Here is a 16381-nt window from a genome sequence, read left to right on the forward strand (position 1 = left end):
AGGCTTAGGGGGCTTGGACTTAGCAACATTCCGTCAAAGTTCTACAAATGGTCAGCTGTGCTCCTTTGGCTCCTCAGCCAAGCAGACTCAGCCAGTGTATGGAATTATGCTTCCACTCCTCTTAGGGGACAAAGGAGGCAAGTGAATAGGGAATAGAAAATAGCTTTCTTCTTTTTTTGGTCCTAAGCTGTGTCTAAACATCCTACCTAGGGTGGACAATGGGCAATAGCTGGAGAATTCAGACAAATAAGAGAGGTTTTTTGCTCAGTGATCCGGATGCTTTTGCAAATGAGATTTATGAATTCACTTAACACTATGTGCACCATCATCTCTTGTCTATTCTCTTTTCTGGAGTTTTACACACAAGAGCGCAATGAAACAGCCTGCTAGGGAAACTTGTGGGGTCCTGACACATCTCATACCAGGCTGGCTTGTCTTGTCCAGCCTCCATGCCTTCATTCCTCTCAGAGTTCCCCTCCTGACTCTCTGGACTTTGTCTACTATGCCCCCTAACAGTACTTCCTTTTATTTTCCCATTCAGACAACACCTCTTTCTCATCAGATCTCAATATACTCTGTCCTTTTTTGGGTATTGTTAGATTCAAGTTTCTAATATATTACCATATGCAATGGAGAGAGAGGGCCTCAGTTATCAGGAGAACTTAGATTATATTGGGTGACTTGTTTCTGCAGATGACTTGCTTCCTCCCCTGCTAGACTGCTCCTTGAGGGAAATTTTTCATCTTATTTATCTCTGTATTCTCAGTCTTCCCTATTCCTCTCCCAGTCCCCATGCACATGGCCCATTGCACAGAAAAGATATTTGATTAGTGAATGAATAAATGAACAGAGAGTGGAAAGACTCATCGATTTGGAGTCCATACATTTCTCTAGATTTGAGTTCCCACTGTCACTATTGTATGACTTTGAGCAAATTTCTTCCCCTCCTTGTGCCTCAGTTTTTACATGTGGGATCTGCCCCCCTCCCCCTGCAGATGATCTCTAAGTTGCTTTCAACTCAATGGTTCAAGACTCCCTGAATTTGGAACTGTAACTGGGAGCCTCCTTGTTTGCAGAAAGTAACGACTCTAAGTTATAATTACAGAGCCCACTCTGCACATATGGCCAACATCATAATTAAAATTTGTCTGCTCGCAATTATCCTAACTGGAGGAAGAATCATGTATGACTGGTCACTAATTACATTGTGTGCCCAATCTATGAAGAATCTTAATGTATGCACCAGTTCTAACAACCAGCAACATTACCAGCTGCCATATATGTCCATCCCGGTCCTCCCCCTACTTTCCAAATATCTTCCACATTCCTAGGTTTGCTGTCTCAGCCGTGGAAATGATGTTGTAGCCATCCAGGGAGCCCACTAGAGAGAAGGAGCAATGATCAAATCTTGGCAGTTTTCTTAAAAATGGAGGTTCTAGAAAGAACTGACCAATCAGAAGAAGGGGTTGGCAGGGCAGAGGGAACTTCTAGTGTGAGAAGGCAGTTGTGGTAGGGAGCGGAGGGTCATGAGCATCCAGAGGAGTTCCTGGAGAGGATCGGTGGTTGTTGATGTGGGAACAGGATATCAACAGGTTGAAATCAGGATCATTTTCTTCTCTCATTCCTAGGTGAGGGCAGCGATGGACTGATAAATGATGACTGGACTTTGGTGTGCAACCTGGATGTTGGAACTTTCCATTTGTCTTACAGGCATCAGTCAACAAATATATTTTTAGTATATATACTATTTACTCTGTGTAAAACACAGTGTGCAAAACAAGGGTAGAAACAAAAGAAGCCAAAACAATATTTCCTACCTTCAAGGAGCTTACATCCTAATAAAGAAACCAACGGACAAGCAACTTAAACATACAATTAACAAAGTTTATTTTCATGTGGACAGTGTGAACTCCTTGAAGGCAAGGAAGGAATAGCTTGCTTTTGTTCCTTCAAATTCCTACCCACAGCATAGTGCTTGTATCCTAGGAAACACTTTCGTTTTCAGTCCGTTCTTTCCTTCCTTCCCTCCCTCCCTCCTTCCCTTCTTCCTTCCCTCCTTCAGTGATAATATTGACACCAATGACTCACCCAGACTCAGCACCTCAAGTTTTGAGAAGTTATGATCACCCTGTTCCTTAAAAGGTATTTTAGGGGGATAGGGGGAGGGAAGAGAGGGTGGAGGGAAATTGTAAAATTCAAAACCTTGCAGAAAAAGATTGGTAGAAATGACTATTGCATATAATTGGAAAATAAAATATATATATATATATATATATTTGCAAGGCAATGGGGTTAAGTGGCTTGCCCAAAGCCACACAGCTAGGCAATTATGAAGTGTCGGATTTGAACCCAGGTCCTCCTGACTCCAGGGCCAGTGCTCTATCCACTGCACCACCTAGCCGCCCCGACAAACAAAATATTAATAAAATACAAAAGGCGCTTTAATGCTGTGATCTCCAGACAAGACTGTCTCTTAAAAGGAAACAACAACCCCAAACTCCTATCATCTAGTCTGGAATCCAGGAGCTGACATTTGAGTTCCCAAGTGTCCATTTATGAAAAGAGGCCACTGGGAAGAGGCCTCTGCAGTCAGTTCTAATTCAAAGGCTTCCCACCAAAGTTGAAGGGAGCAGGCAGGAGGAACGCTTTTCTCTACCAAGTGCAACTTTGGAATCTGAGTGTGTCCCCTGGGATGCAGGTCTCCTACCAGAGATGTACGTACATCTACTCTTCTGCCAGATACTGAGAACAAAGCTAACAGCAGTCATTTAACATTAAATGTGAGCAGGAGTCAGGAAAGTAGCATTTATGAAGCCTCTACTATTTTCTAAGTACTGTGCTCAGTTTTAGGGATGTAAAGAAAGGTAAAGGACAGCCTCGACCTTCCAGAAGTTCCCGGTCTAATGGGGGAGACAACCTGGACAAACAACTTGTGACTGCTGAAGCTCATCTCTGGCTCTTGCTACCTATAAATCCCTTCATTTTCCTGTGCCTCAGCTTCCTTCTGGGTAAAATGAGGAAGTTGGACTAAATGGCCATCTCAGGCTCTTCCAACTTTAGATTTATGATGCTATGAGATGGAAACTTTAATATATCAGACAATCCATGAAAATCGATTTATTTGCTTCATGGCTCATGCTTTATGAAGATTAACTGGTTGGTTGGTTCATGTCCTTTGTTATTGAAGAAGACCATCACTATGCTAGAGACAAATTACAGTTTGTCCCACTGTGACTGATCAGACCAATACAAACTCAGAATGTTCTACTACAGGTCGGGCACAAATAGCCTGTGTGAACACTTGGGGTGGAGTTTTTGAACTTGTGTATCCCCTGGTTCCTTTCAGCTGCTTCAGCCCTCCCTCACTCATAGAGCTCAGCACCCTCTCTAATGAGGGCACACCATGCTGGGAGGTCCTGTGCCAGTGTCTCTCATGCTTTCCAATAAATTCTCAAATTCTTAGACCTTGAGAATGTCCTTGCATTGCTTCTTCTGACTCCCCTGTGGGTGCTTGCACTGTATTAGTTTTTCATAGAATAGTCTTTTTGGCAAAAGTACATTTGGCATTTGAGATTCAGGGATGCTCATTCTGGAGAAGAAGCTAAGGGGGGGAATGTGATCATTGTCTCAAAGTATTAGAAGGGTTAACATGGAGAGAAGGGACCAGCCTTCTTTGGCTTGGTCCCGGGGGACAGAACTGGGAACTGGAGTTAGAATGGCTGATTTGAGATTTATGTCTGAAAACCTTTCCTAAAAATGAGAGCTGTCTCAAAATAGGCTAGATCTCCCTGCTGCAAGGAAGGATTGCAGGGCCACTGGTCAGGGATGTTGTAGAGGATATCCTAATTCAGGTCTGGATTGGGCCAGATATCCTCCCTTCCAACCCCTACATTCTGAGGTTCATTTTACAAAAGGGATCATTATTGGGGGCCTTGAAATTGTCCCTTGCCCTTTCCATTGGAGCTATGATGTGGTTTATGATTACATAAAGAGAGTCTCCCCTGTGATTCTTCTCTCTCCCTAAGGTGTGGTTCAAGAGGCATCAGATGTCACTGGTTTTATGAGGGAATAAACCGGGGCAGGGGTGTCTTGGAGAATAATACCTCCTGTCCCAAGTGGGCATCTCCTACATGGAGAGGTGAAGTATTGCCTGAATTAGATTTTCCTGAGGCATAATCAGGGAGGCTGACTGCCTCATTTGCTTCTACCACCACCATCTCCCTCTCCAATGTTTCTACCATCCCCAACTTCATTTTTGCCCCAGAAAGATAAACAGCTCGGTGAACCGTGAAATGAAGACAATGTTGGGAGAGGATAGGTCAGGGCCAAGGTGAAATATTTGGCTTTTGAAAGAATACCAAGCAAAAAGTTATAAGCTGTAACCTCTATCTCTTAGTCCAGTTGCTAGTTTGCTGTGTGACTGAGCAAATCCCTTGCCCTCTCTGTGACTCTGTTTTCTCTGGGAAGTGAAGGGACTTTTAATCTGGCATCCATGAATTTTTAAAAAAAATATTTGGATAACAATTTCAATATGATGGATTTCCTTATTCTTGTTTATCCTGTGCTGGGAAGACTTGTTCAGTTTGCTGAAGGGGTCCAGGAAGCACAAAAACCATGAAGAAACTCTGGCCTGGATAATCTCCAAGCACCTTTACAGCTCCGCCATTTGATTAGACTAAGGCCTGGGAGTCCTGGTTGGCCCCAGAGGGAAGAAGCATCTACAAGGTAATTTTGAATTTTAATCACAAGTAGAGATGAAATGTCTGAGCCTTAGAATGGTTTTATTTAAAAAAGCAAACCTGTTTTTTTTGTCTCATGATTAATTCAGACCGAATGAAAGGAGTCAGTGGACTCTTATTGACGCCCTGCGGGGACTTTTCATTTGCAATATCTGTAAACCCTGAAATCTCAATTTGTGTCCAATTAGTTCCTCCAGGTAGAGTGGCGGCTCCTCTTGCATTTGCGTCTACTTGTGTCCTGTTTAAATAAATTACATGCTGAAGGACTGCAGCGTTATTCCAATCCCATAATCAAATCAGTAAGCTTACGAGAAGGAATCTTGCTAGACCAGGCAAGACGGTGGAGAGAGCAGCTAGCCCCTGGAGGAGCCTGCAACCATACTCGGTGGGGAGAGTTATGCAAATGTGCTTCAGCTCTCATTTATGAGAAATGAAATCAAGATGTAAATACAAACTCTCAATTATAGTCTCTAATCTAGCTGAGTTTGGGATTCTGCAGTGTATTTTCTCTTCCTTGGGACTAGTCTGCTATCGCTGCATCATCTTTCAGCCCAACCCTGGGGTAGGAACTTCATTGAAATTGGGGGCTCATTGGAGGATGCCCATGAACTTAAGAATCAGGGTGCAAGAATGGAGACCTTTGCTTTCCAGAATTTCTGGGGATCTTGACTTTTCCAGCAATGGAAGACTGGAAAATTGAAACAACTTGTGACTTGTACCCTGAGATTATCCCCAAGTATCAACAATGAGCAATTCAAAAGTCATTCAATCATGTGCCTATTATAGGAAGACCCTGTGCTCTGGATGGGGGGCTCAATCAACTAATATACATTAATTAAAAGAGATTTATTAAGGGCAGCTAGATGGCATACTAGGTTGAGTGCTGGCCCCAAAGACAGGAGGACCTGGGATCAAATCTAGCCTCAGACACTTAGTTGCTGTGTGACCCTGGGCACCCTGTTTGCTTCACATCCAGGGTCATTTCTAGTCATTCTGATCCATATCTGGTCACTGGATCCAGATGGCTCTGGAGGACAAAGTGAGGCTGGCGACTTAGCCCAGTACTCTCTCACTCGAATTAATTCACATGTATGCATGTCCTCCTCTGATGTAATGGTCTTCTTTGAGAAGGAAGGACAAATATCATTATTATCGCCAAAGATTTATTAAGCATCTGTGCTAAACCCTTATGACAAGAAAAAAGGCAAAAGAACCCTGCCCTCAAAGAGCTTATAATCAAGTTAAGCAAACATATATATTTAAAAAAGCTAAATTCAGGATCGATGGGAAATAATTAACAGAGGAAAGGCTCTAGGATGAAGGGGGATTGGGAAAGGTTTCCTAAAGAAGGTGGGATTTTAGTAGAAGAAAGCTAGAAGAGAGCTATAATCAGAGCAGAGAAGGGAGAGCATTCTGGGTATGGGGGATGGTTAGAGAGAATACCTGGAGCTGAGAGTCCAAGGGTCTTGTTTGTGGAACAGCCAGGACATCAGTGTCATTGGACTGAAGACACTGGAAAGGCAGGAGGGAGCTAGGTTATAAAGGGCTCTGAATATCAAACAGAGGATTTTGTGTTTTATCCTGGAGGGGATAAAAGAACCAGTGGAGTTTATTGAGTTAAGGGTCAGACATAGTCAGACCTAGACTTTTGGAAAATTACTTTAGCGGTTGAATGGAAGATGGATTGGAGTTTAGAGAGTCAGGAGGCAGGCAGCTATTTCGATAATCCAGGGGTGAGGTGATTTGGACCCGGACCAAAGTGGTGGCAATGCCAGAGAAGAAAGGAGACAAAAATAGACAGGCCTTTACTCTAAATTGGGTTTGAGGGGGTGAGAGACAGTGAGAAATCCAGAATATTTTCTAGGCTGTGGGCTTGGGGAGCTAGGAGGGTGGTAGATCCCTCTATTGTTTGTTCTTCATTCTCCAAAAAAGACCATGACATCAGGGATGTAATGCCACAACATGCATGTGAGTCAGGGGGTGCTATGTGCAAAGACCTCAGTTTCATTTTCTTCTCTATAACCATTTGGGTCCAATGTGGAGTTGCCCTCTACAGTGAGAGGGAAGGTAAAGTTTAGGGGGAAGGATAATGAGTTCAACTTTATACATGTTGGGTTTAAGATGCCTACTAAACACACAGTTTTTTTTGCTTCTATTTTGGCTTTTTTCTTTTTGCAAGGCAATGGGGTTGAGTGACTTGCCCAGGATCACACAGCTAGGTAATTATCATTATTAAGTGTCTGAAGATAGATTTGAACTCAAGTCCTCCTGACTCCAGGATCAGTGCTCTGTCCACTGTGCCACCTAGTTGCCCCTAAACATACAACTTAAGATCTCTGAAAGGCAGTAGGAAATGTGAGATTGGAGGTCAGCAGAGAGATTGGGGCAGGAAATGGAGATTTGAGAATCTTCATCACAGAGATTTTAATTAAAGTCATGATTGCTGATGAGATTGCCAAATGAAGTTATAGGGAGAAGGGAAGAAAGTCCAAGACAGAACCCTGAGGAACATCTACAGATAGAGGGAGTCATCTCAAGGAGGATCCAGCAAAGGACACAGAGAAGGAGCTGGTAGAGAGTGAGGAGGAGATCCAGGAGAGAGAAGAAAGTTTCCAGAAGAATGTCAAAGGCTTCAGAGGGGTCAAGGAGAATGAGAATGGAGAAAAGGACATTGGGTTTGGCAACTAAGAGGTCTTGGGCACTTTGGAGAGGGCAGTTTCCATGGAATGATGAGGTCAGAAGCCAGATTTTAAAGGGTTAAAAAGAGAGGGAGAGGAGAAAAATTTTAGTATATTTTTGCAGGTGTTTAGCTACAAACACAAGGAGAAAAAGATCTCTGCCTTCTTCAGAAGGGGAGATGGTATCTCACATCTGTCAGCCTTTAGGGATTACTAAAGGTTTTCTTATGAAAGTGTGATATAGGACCTTATGTAAATGGAAGCTGGAGCTGAGGACTTTTGGGTCTACCCAGAGGACTCCTGGGGCTTTCTATGGCTTTCCTAATTAGACTATGAATTCTTTGAGGGATTCTGGGACTCTGTCTCTGTCTCTAGCTCTATCTCTGTTCAATGTTTAACATATAATAAAAGATGAATAAATGCTTTTTTCCCATTTCCTTATTCCTGGTGAATTGGTGGAAGAAATTAAGCCTGGATTGGATGTCTGAGCAGCCTGACTGAAGACTTAAGGCCTGGGGCATAAGATTACAAACAGGTATAAAGTTGGAAGAGGGCACAGACTGGAATAGGAAGTGGAGAGGAGCCCAAGCCCAACCCTACTTCATGCCTCTGGTGAGTGGTGGGGAGCTGGGGCTTCTATAGGTGACATTTCCTATGCTTGCCTTGAGATCCAACACAATTGTGGCAGTTGACATCTGTCTCTACCCATTGGTATGAAATGGAACAAAGTAAGAGAGGTTTCTGGTTATGGGAAGAAATAGGAAGGAGACTGTGACCTCTTTGCATCTAATTCTGACTGATATGCACTTGAACACAAGATAGTGTTGTGGAAGCAATACTCTTTCCTCAGTGTTTGGCAAGACTTGGGGAAAATCATTTAAATTGAATCTTCTTTTTCTCCTTTAAAGCAGGGAGGTGCCTCCTTTTCTACTGAAGCCTTTCCAGATGACTTCAGTCTGCAATGATCTCTTGTCCAACTGAGATAATCCATTTTATATTTATTTACCATCTTGTAGTAATACTTGGAATCATTCAAGTCTCTACTTTGCTGAATTCCTCCAGTTGCTTATGCCTCTTTATATGCTTGCATTGGTGTATTGTTTCATTCCCCCCCACCCCATTTTTGTTGTATATCATCCCCCCTGACTCTTGGTCTTTCTCTTCCTCTGTCTCCATCTCTCTGCATCTCTGTCTCTCTCTTTCCTTTTCCCTTCCTTTATTCTCCACTACTCCCTTCCCTTCCTCTCTCTTCCCTTCTGTGGTCCTCCTCTCTTTTTCCTTCTCCTCTCTTCCCCTTTCCTCTCCTTTCTTCTCCTATTTCTTCTCCATCTCCGCTTCACATATAGTCCCCCTCAATAAAGTGTAAGCTTCTCAAGAGTAGGGTCTGTTTTGCTTTTGTCTTCATATCTCCAACACTTTGGATACAGTAGATGATGAATAAATGATTAGTAACTGATTGATTCTCTAAATCTCTGTTTCAGTAGATGTATCTTTGCTAGAACAGTAGACTGCAAAGTACCACTGTATACACTGGGTGCTCACTAAAGACCACAAATTGTTGATTCTGTTGCTTGGTTTCCATTGTTTGCAATAATAACAAAGACCTCTGTTAAACTAATTGAGCTCCATGACCTTGAGATGTCTTATTGCTTCGCGTCCGAGGTATTATCTCCTTTGGAAAATAAACAATTTCTTGGCTCTAAAGCATGGAGGCAAATAGGAAGGCAGACTCACCATTCACAGTAATTATAAGTTTGGATACTAGAGAGCATCACTTTCCACTGTGACTAAAAGCTGAAGAAGATGCCTGCCGTTTCGTTTGGCCAATGAGCACCCAGGTGGTGGACACATGGACCACGTCCCTGCCCAATCTCTCATCCCACCAGGGAGGATGAGGCCGGGTACAATCAGGTCCAAATAGGTTTGTTTGAACGCTGGGGCCTCCGAGCTGGCTGATAAGTGGGATTTATACTTGAGAATGTAATGAGAGTTGACACCTATTTCTGACATGACTGTACCAGAGATTGCCTGCTCCTGATAGCATCACCATTCCTGGCAGGCAAAGATGTATTTGCTGAAGGTGAAAATGTCATTTAAACTGTTGATACCTTTTAAATTGTCTCAGGGAGAGCGATGCCATGGGCTGACGTCTTCTTTGCAAAATAAATAGACCCAATCTCAGGAATAACGGGGTGTGATGGCGGCACCAGCCCTGGCTCGCCAGTCGGAGTCATTTATACCATCCACAGACAGGATTTGATTTTATGTTATAAAGATGCATAATCAATATAGCCGCAAGGCTCCGTCTCTTAATTCTGACATTGCGGCTCAGCATCCACTCTGGGAAGTTAATATCGTTAGCCCCCAATGCGCCCAGCCAAATTACCTTCTTGTTCCTGAAGATCTCTTTCTGGGGCTCTATCAATTTCCAGGCCCACAAGGGAAGCACCACCAAGGGACGGAGCCAGGTTGGGCTAGAAGCCGCCGGGACTTCACTTTCCTGGGAGGAGCAGCAAAATGGGAGGAAATGAGTGTGAAGCAGGTGCTGTGGCTATTGCTTAGGTTTTGTAATCAGTAGTGTTGGGGACTCCCATAGTGCCATTTCCCTTTAAAAATAGCAGGAAGGGGCTTCTGGGAGCTGCTGGCCCTGCCTTAGGCCAGATGTCTATTCTGTTGAAGCTGAATTATTGCAGTAGGGTTCAGTCAGACTAGGCAGCCTCTGAGCTTCCTTCTATGGCTAGGTTTAACAGAAAGTCAAAGCAGCTTGGAGAAGAAGAGGATTCCCATTTGCCAACTTTGGCTCAACAGTCGTTGAGAAGGTGGCAATCTGCATTGGTAGAGGGAGATTGCTCACCTGGGAGCAGTTCCTTATATTATTAAAATCTCAGTCTGTGTGTCCTTTTGTAACTCTCCTCAACAGGGATGCCTTCCATTCCAGTCTAGGCCATATGGGGACAGCTAAGTGGTGAAATGGATAAAACATTGGCTCTGGAGTCAAGAGGTCCCGAGTTCAAGTCTTGTTTCAAACATTTGACACATATTAGCTGTGTGACCTTGGGCAAGTCACAACCCCACTGCCCCACAAAAACAAACCTCCCCCCCCAAAAAACCTAAATAACTTGCTATGTACAGATATTCCAAGTATCTTTGCCAAGAAATCCCCTAAAAGGAGTTTCAAAAGGAGTCAGATGTGATAGAAAAATGACTGAACAAGGTAGAGGTTTTTGTGTTTTGTTTCTACAGTATCTCCACTCCTGAAGTGGCTGGAAATCTTGCAGCCGTGACCTGGAGCAGGAAAACAAGAGTTGCTTTCACCAGTCCCCCCCAGGGTCCCAGCTTCTCTTCTGGACTCAGGCTGCCTGTAGGTCACACATTAAACGTGTGGGTGGGTGGGGGAAAGCAGACTTCCAGCTTTGTGTTTTGATGATTGATGTTGGTGCTGATGCTTGTCTTTCGTTCTGGAAGAAAACCATGATCTCAGGGAGATGATGCCGTGACAAGCAAGTGAACTGGATTTGAGTGAGGGGAGCAGTGTTAAGGCACCAGCCTCACTTTCTCCTCCAGAGCCTCCTGGGTCCAGTGGCCAGATATGCATCAGCACAACTGGAGATGGCCCTGGATGGAGGGGGAGGCAGTCATGGTTAATCAGTTTGGTGTTTTACACTGAGGTGGAGAAGCAGAGGTGTGTAGCAGAGAAAGCTTAGAACTAAGCCAGGTGAGACTTAGGGTGTACCCAAAGGCTTCCTGTAGAACACCAAAAGGTTGGAAAGTAAAGAGACTTGTATTTGACAGGGTAGAGCTGTCCCTTGTTTCCTCAGGTAAGCCATTGTCAGAAGATCCAGGATCCTGAGGGTCTGGGACCCTGGCAATCAGAGGTGGTCAGACAGGACCCTTTCACCCAGTCCTCAATTGCCTTCACTTAATCTGATGCTTTTGACTGTCTTGGGGCTGTTTGCTCTGTTTACATTTCTCCCACTGGGTTAGTCTAAGCTCTTTTGGGCCAGGGATCATTTTTCACTCCTCTTCAGTGATAATGGATGGTAAGACTTTTTTTTTTTTTAAGGAACTGAGTTAAGTTCAGAGGACATAAATGAAGGCAAGCAAGATAATCTCTTCTCTCAAGCAAAGCACATTATGATGGAGGGAGCCCAGTGGGTGTTAGAAGGGGAGAGAGGCATCACTTCAAGGGAAGCTTTGTAAATGATGATAGAGAATTGGGGACTGGGCTTCTGGCAGAAGACAGAAGCTGAGAATGTGGGTAGAGGCCAAGGTTCAGGTGGGTAGGAGCTGGCTTCTTGAAGCATGGTTTAGATTTGGCAGGGGAACCTTTGGTAAGCCCCTTCCAGGGAGGAGACATTGTGCCCAGCCCTGGAGAATGACAAATATTAAGTAAGCTAGGAGCCCCACCTTCATGATTTTCTTGTATCTCCTGTCCTAAGAGCTCTGGTTTGGAGGCCAGAGGACCCAAAGGGAATCTTGGCTCATGACCACCTCCCTGAGACTTTTCTTTTTTGAGCCTCAGTTCATGATTAAGTATTTATGCTCTAGTCCAGAGTTAGATGCTGGTTCAATGGAATCGAATCTATTCTCACTTATGCAGGGCTCTCTTCCCCAAAGAACAGATTTCTAAACTTCTTTAGAGATTTGTGAAAGTCTTCTGCCAGCAGCCAGTAAGAGACTTCTCCTTCCTCCTCATCCCTAAATAGCATCAGCTGTCAAACCTTCCTTTCCAAAGCTTCAGCATCTGCTGAGGTCCCCCCCAGGGACTCCCTCCCACATGTTCTTGCCTGAAGCCTCATAGGACGGATGGGACCCAAATTCCAGTTCAGGCAGAATCTGGAGTCAGCTGGTGGCATTTCCCTGTCCAAGGTGCTTCCTCTGTCATTGTCTCTCTGGATCCCCACCAAACCCTCGGGGGCAAGCAGGAAAAGAGGTATCATTCTGATTTTTGCAAAGATACAGATATGGCAATTAACTCCCCCAAGGTCACAAAGCTAGGCAAAGGCAGAACTGAGAAAGGAAGCAAAAGATTTGTGATTGTTCACAACTGTATTACGAGAAAGACTGTGAAAATAGCTATTGTTCCTGCAGTGCCTTTAAGCATGTTATCTCATTAGCTTCTCAAAGCAATCTTGGGAGATAGGTGCTATCATAATATCCATTTCATAGATGAGGAAACTGAGGCAGACCAGAGCAGAAGAAAGACTTGTCCAAGGTCCAAATGTTGGATTTGAACTTGGGTCTTCCTGGTTCAGGGTCAGTACTCTGTGGCGCCCTCTAGTTGCCTTTCATAGACACCTCATCATTCATTAGGATTAGAACATCTCACAGAGCTTTTCATTTATGACCCCTTGCAGAGTTTTTCTTGACAAAGATATTGGAGTGGTTTGTCATTTTCTTCCCCAGATCATTTTAGAGATACAGAAACTGAGGCAAACAGGATGAGGTGACTCAGTTTATAGAGATGATTTAATCCAAGTCCTTCATAATATAGAGGGGTCCATGGAGAGGGAGGGATTGATACAGTGGCCTCTCAACTCCTGATTATTTATTTTTAATAACCTATATCTTTCTTCTCCAGATTCCATGCTTCCATGATCTTGCTTGGTCCCACTCCAGTCTTCTGCTCTCTTTCATTGAGGCATCATGAGATCATACCACATAAGCTTTAGGGTTAGAAGGAACATAATCTCTTCCTTCTCCCCTTCATTACGTATCCATCTTTCTTCTCTTCAACAATTTATGTGCACAATAAAAGATGGTGTCTGAACTGAGATGTCAGCTATCTTGGGTCCTTTTTCAATCCTATTCCCATGTGAGGCAGAATCCACAGTTACAGAGCCAGGAATTGATACACTCCTGGTGGGGTAGAGACAGTTCAAGGTCCCTTTAGAGATATGGAGAACAGAAGATTGAGAAGGAAATTTTTAACTGGGGGAATTAAGCAGGTGAGGGAAGAGGGAATGTAGGGGAAGTCACAGGATCCTGGGCTATCCTGCCCAAACAGCAGGTGTAGAACATCTACACTTCTTCTCCAGGGTCATCTCCTCCAGAAAGACTTCCTCTAATGAGCAGAATCAGAAAAACATTGTTCACCCTAAGCAATGTGGGGGTGATGATCAACCTTGATGGACTCGCTCATTCCATCAGTGCAACAATCAGGCACGATTTTGGGCAATCTGCCATGGAGAATGCTATCTGTATCCAGGGAAAGAATTGTGGAGTTTTAACAAAGACCAAAGTCTATTACCTTCAATTTTTTTTAATAAAAAAGTGTCTTATGTGCCTCATAATTTTGCTATCTCTAATATTTTATTTTCTCCTCAAGGAGATGATTTCTCTCTCCACACATTCAATTTCAGTCAATGTATAGCATGGAGAAAAGGTAAAGATTACCAGACAGCCTTCTGTGGAGGGTTGGGGGAGGGAAGGGAGGGTGGAGGAAAGATTGCAAAATTCAAAACCTTCAGAAAATGAAAGGTAGAAACTACTATTGTGTATAATTGGAAAACAAATAAAATACTATTTTTTTTTATAAAAAGAAAGACATCTTCTAGTCTTGAGTGCCCCTCCTGATCTCCTCTAGTTTTTATGCTGCTTTTATTTAGCAACCACATTCAACAATTGTTGATTAAGATATTTATTGTCATTGTGAATATTTGTTGTTATATCCAAATAGTCCTTGTCTTCTGGGTACTTCAGGATGAAGGATAAATGGGATTCCTTCCAGCCATAAGCATACTCAGCAGACCTTCATACATGGCCTCACCCCTTTGTCTGGGAAAAATTGTGCTTAGTCCTCCAAATCCTGAGTCATGGCATCAAGAGAAAGAACCTGAGGACCCAGGGCCTTGGGCTGGTCTGGGGCCTTCCTGAGAGAGGGAGGGGGGAGCTGGGATCTCATTGGCAGGATGATCCAGCTCTCTGGGTGCAGGTTCTGACTGACAAGGTCCTGGAAAATATAAGTCTGGAGCTGGTTCTAGAATGGTGCCTGCTCTCATCATGGTGTTGGGAAGCATGTCGTCTTAAAGGGCAGTGACTAATAGAATCTTAGCCTCTCAAGAACTCTAAAAGACCCAAGAGAGGAGTGAAAATGAGAAACTGTACCTTTCACCTAAAGCAGGAATTAGTTGGTCTTTGTTTGACTAGTTCCAGAAATGATGAACTCACTACCTGCAAAGGCAGTTCATTTTATTTCTTGATAGCTCTGATTATTTTGAGGTCCAATCTTCTACTGTACTGTATTTTCCTCATTGGCCCAAGTTCACTGTAGGATCTTGGCATTTCTCAAGTCCAATATCCTATATTTTAGATAAAGAAACAGAGTGGGAAGTGACTTGCTCATGATTTCCTGGCTATTAAATTCTAAAACCCAGATTTAAGAGCCTGGGTCCTTCATGGGAGAGTCTTTCGGAGACAGACGAATCCTTTCTTAACATTTCCAGATTATTCTTTCCCACTCTCCAAGTTGTCATCTTACACAAAGTCACTATTCAATACAATGTGGAGGAAAGCACCCCTAGTTTACTGTGGGACCTTGGCAACTCCCTCCTTTTCTCTGCATGCATTTGACTCTGAGGCCCTTTTTTAAGCTCATGGGTTGAAGGGTGATAGTTGGGTTGATAGTTTTGAAAGGAAATGAAGCGCCCCCTTCTCATCATCCACAAAAAGGTGAGCCTGGGTCCCCCCAATTCCTGCAGCCCCAAAAGTCTGTCTCTTGAGGCCAACATCTTCCTTATCATCAGGATGGAGCACGGCTGCTTGGGGTCACGCTCTCATCCTACTCTCTAACCTATTTTCCCTGTTTGCAAGTCTGGCTGGGCACATGACTCTGTGTCCAGTTGAGCAAAGCACAGTGGAGAAGAAAATCAAGATAAAGGAGCCCATTTGGCTGCAAAGGGCCATTTATGATGTTAGAGGAGTTGGAAATTCTGTCATCAGCTGAGGACTCCTTTGGCCAAGTATTTCTTTGTGTGCACTCATTAGACATCCCCAACAAGTTTCTTCTGGCACCTGAGGGCCCACTTAGTAGGAAACCAATGTTCTCTCAGGGTCTTGGCATCCTTGGTTGCTATGACCATAGAGTTAACTTAGGGCCAACATAGCTAGAAAAGTAGAGAGCTTGGACTCTCCACCAACCTTTTTCCTCCTCTTATTTCTGTCTAAGACAAAGAGGCATGAATGCACACTCCAGTCTCCCATTGATTTGCTGCTAGACTCCATCCCCTTGAGTCTGTTATAAAATATCTTAACAAGGGGTGGCTAGGTGGCACAGTGAATGGAGCACCGGCCCTGGAGCCTGGAGGACCTGAGTTCAAATCCGGCCTCAGACACTTAATAATGACCTAGCTGTGTGGCCTTGGGCAAGCCATTTAACCCCATTGCCTTGCAAAAAAATTAAATTATAAAATATCTTAACAAAATAGTACACCTCTTGAGAAGGGCAAGAAATCCTGGAAGTGGAAGGTCTTTTATGCAGTTTGAAAGGCCTTGTTCCTGCCCCTTCATGCCAACCATAGGCTGGGGTTGCTAATCTAATGGATACGTTGGTTCCTATACACCCCCCCCCATTATGCTAATGAGCCAGAACAGCTAGCTCTCTTTGAGCAAGTGCAAAGGAGAAGGTCAAGGCTCCAGGTGAACTTCAGAACAGGTGGGGCAGCTTTTGATCAAATGGAGGCTAAATCTTTTATCTTAACTTGGTACCTGCCCATAAGCAGCAACATAGGCAGACCCTAGTCTTTGTAAGTAAACCAACAATCCTCCTTTCACATTCTTGGGAACCAAAACACCCAGATATTCCTCCCATTTCCCCCTTTTTATTTTTTATAAGAATTTGGGGTTCCACACCTTATTAGTGATTTTGTTCTTGAATCACAATTCTTGCTATTGACATAACTGACTGTTTCTTCTATTAAGATTTTTTCACTTCCTCGTCATCAGGGAGCACATGCCAACTTTCTG

The 16381-nt window shown here is 43.7% G+C and overlaps 1 long non-coding RNA gene across 3 annotated transcripts; it reads left to right on the plus strand.

The window, feature by feature from the left end:
* Positions 1-4121: 4121 nt before the first annotated feature.
* Positions 4122-13169, plus strand: LOC141511817 (uncharacterized). Of its 3 annotated transcripts, XR_012475424.1 has the most exons (5): positions 4122-4330; positions 4573-4725; positions 7880-8029; positions 10661-10778; positions 12999-13169. It is a non-coding gene; the product is annotated as an uncharacterized LOC141511817 (long non-coding RNA). The 3 variants fall into 3 exon arrangements; XR_012475423.1 differs by having other exon boundaries at positions 4122-4725; XR_012475425.1 differs by lacking the exon at positions 7880-8029 and having other exon boundaries at positions 4122-4725.
* Positions 13170-16381: the final 3212 nt, after the last annotated feature.

This window comes from Macrotis lagotis, chromosome 2 (assembly GCF_037893015.1).
Source record: "Macrotis lagotis isolate mMagLag1 chromosome 2, bilby.v1.9.chrom.fasta, whole genome shotgun sequence".
Lineage (NCBI taxonomy): Eukaryota > Metazoa > Chordata > Mammalia > Peramelemorphia > Peramelidae > Macrotis > Macrotis lagotis.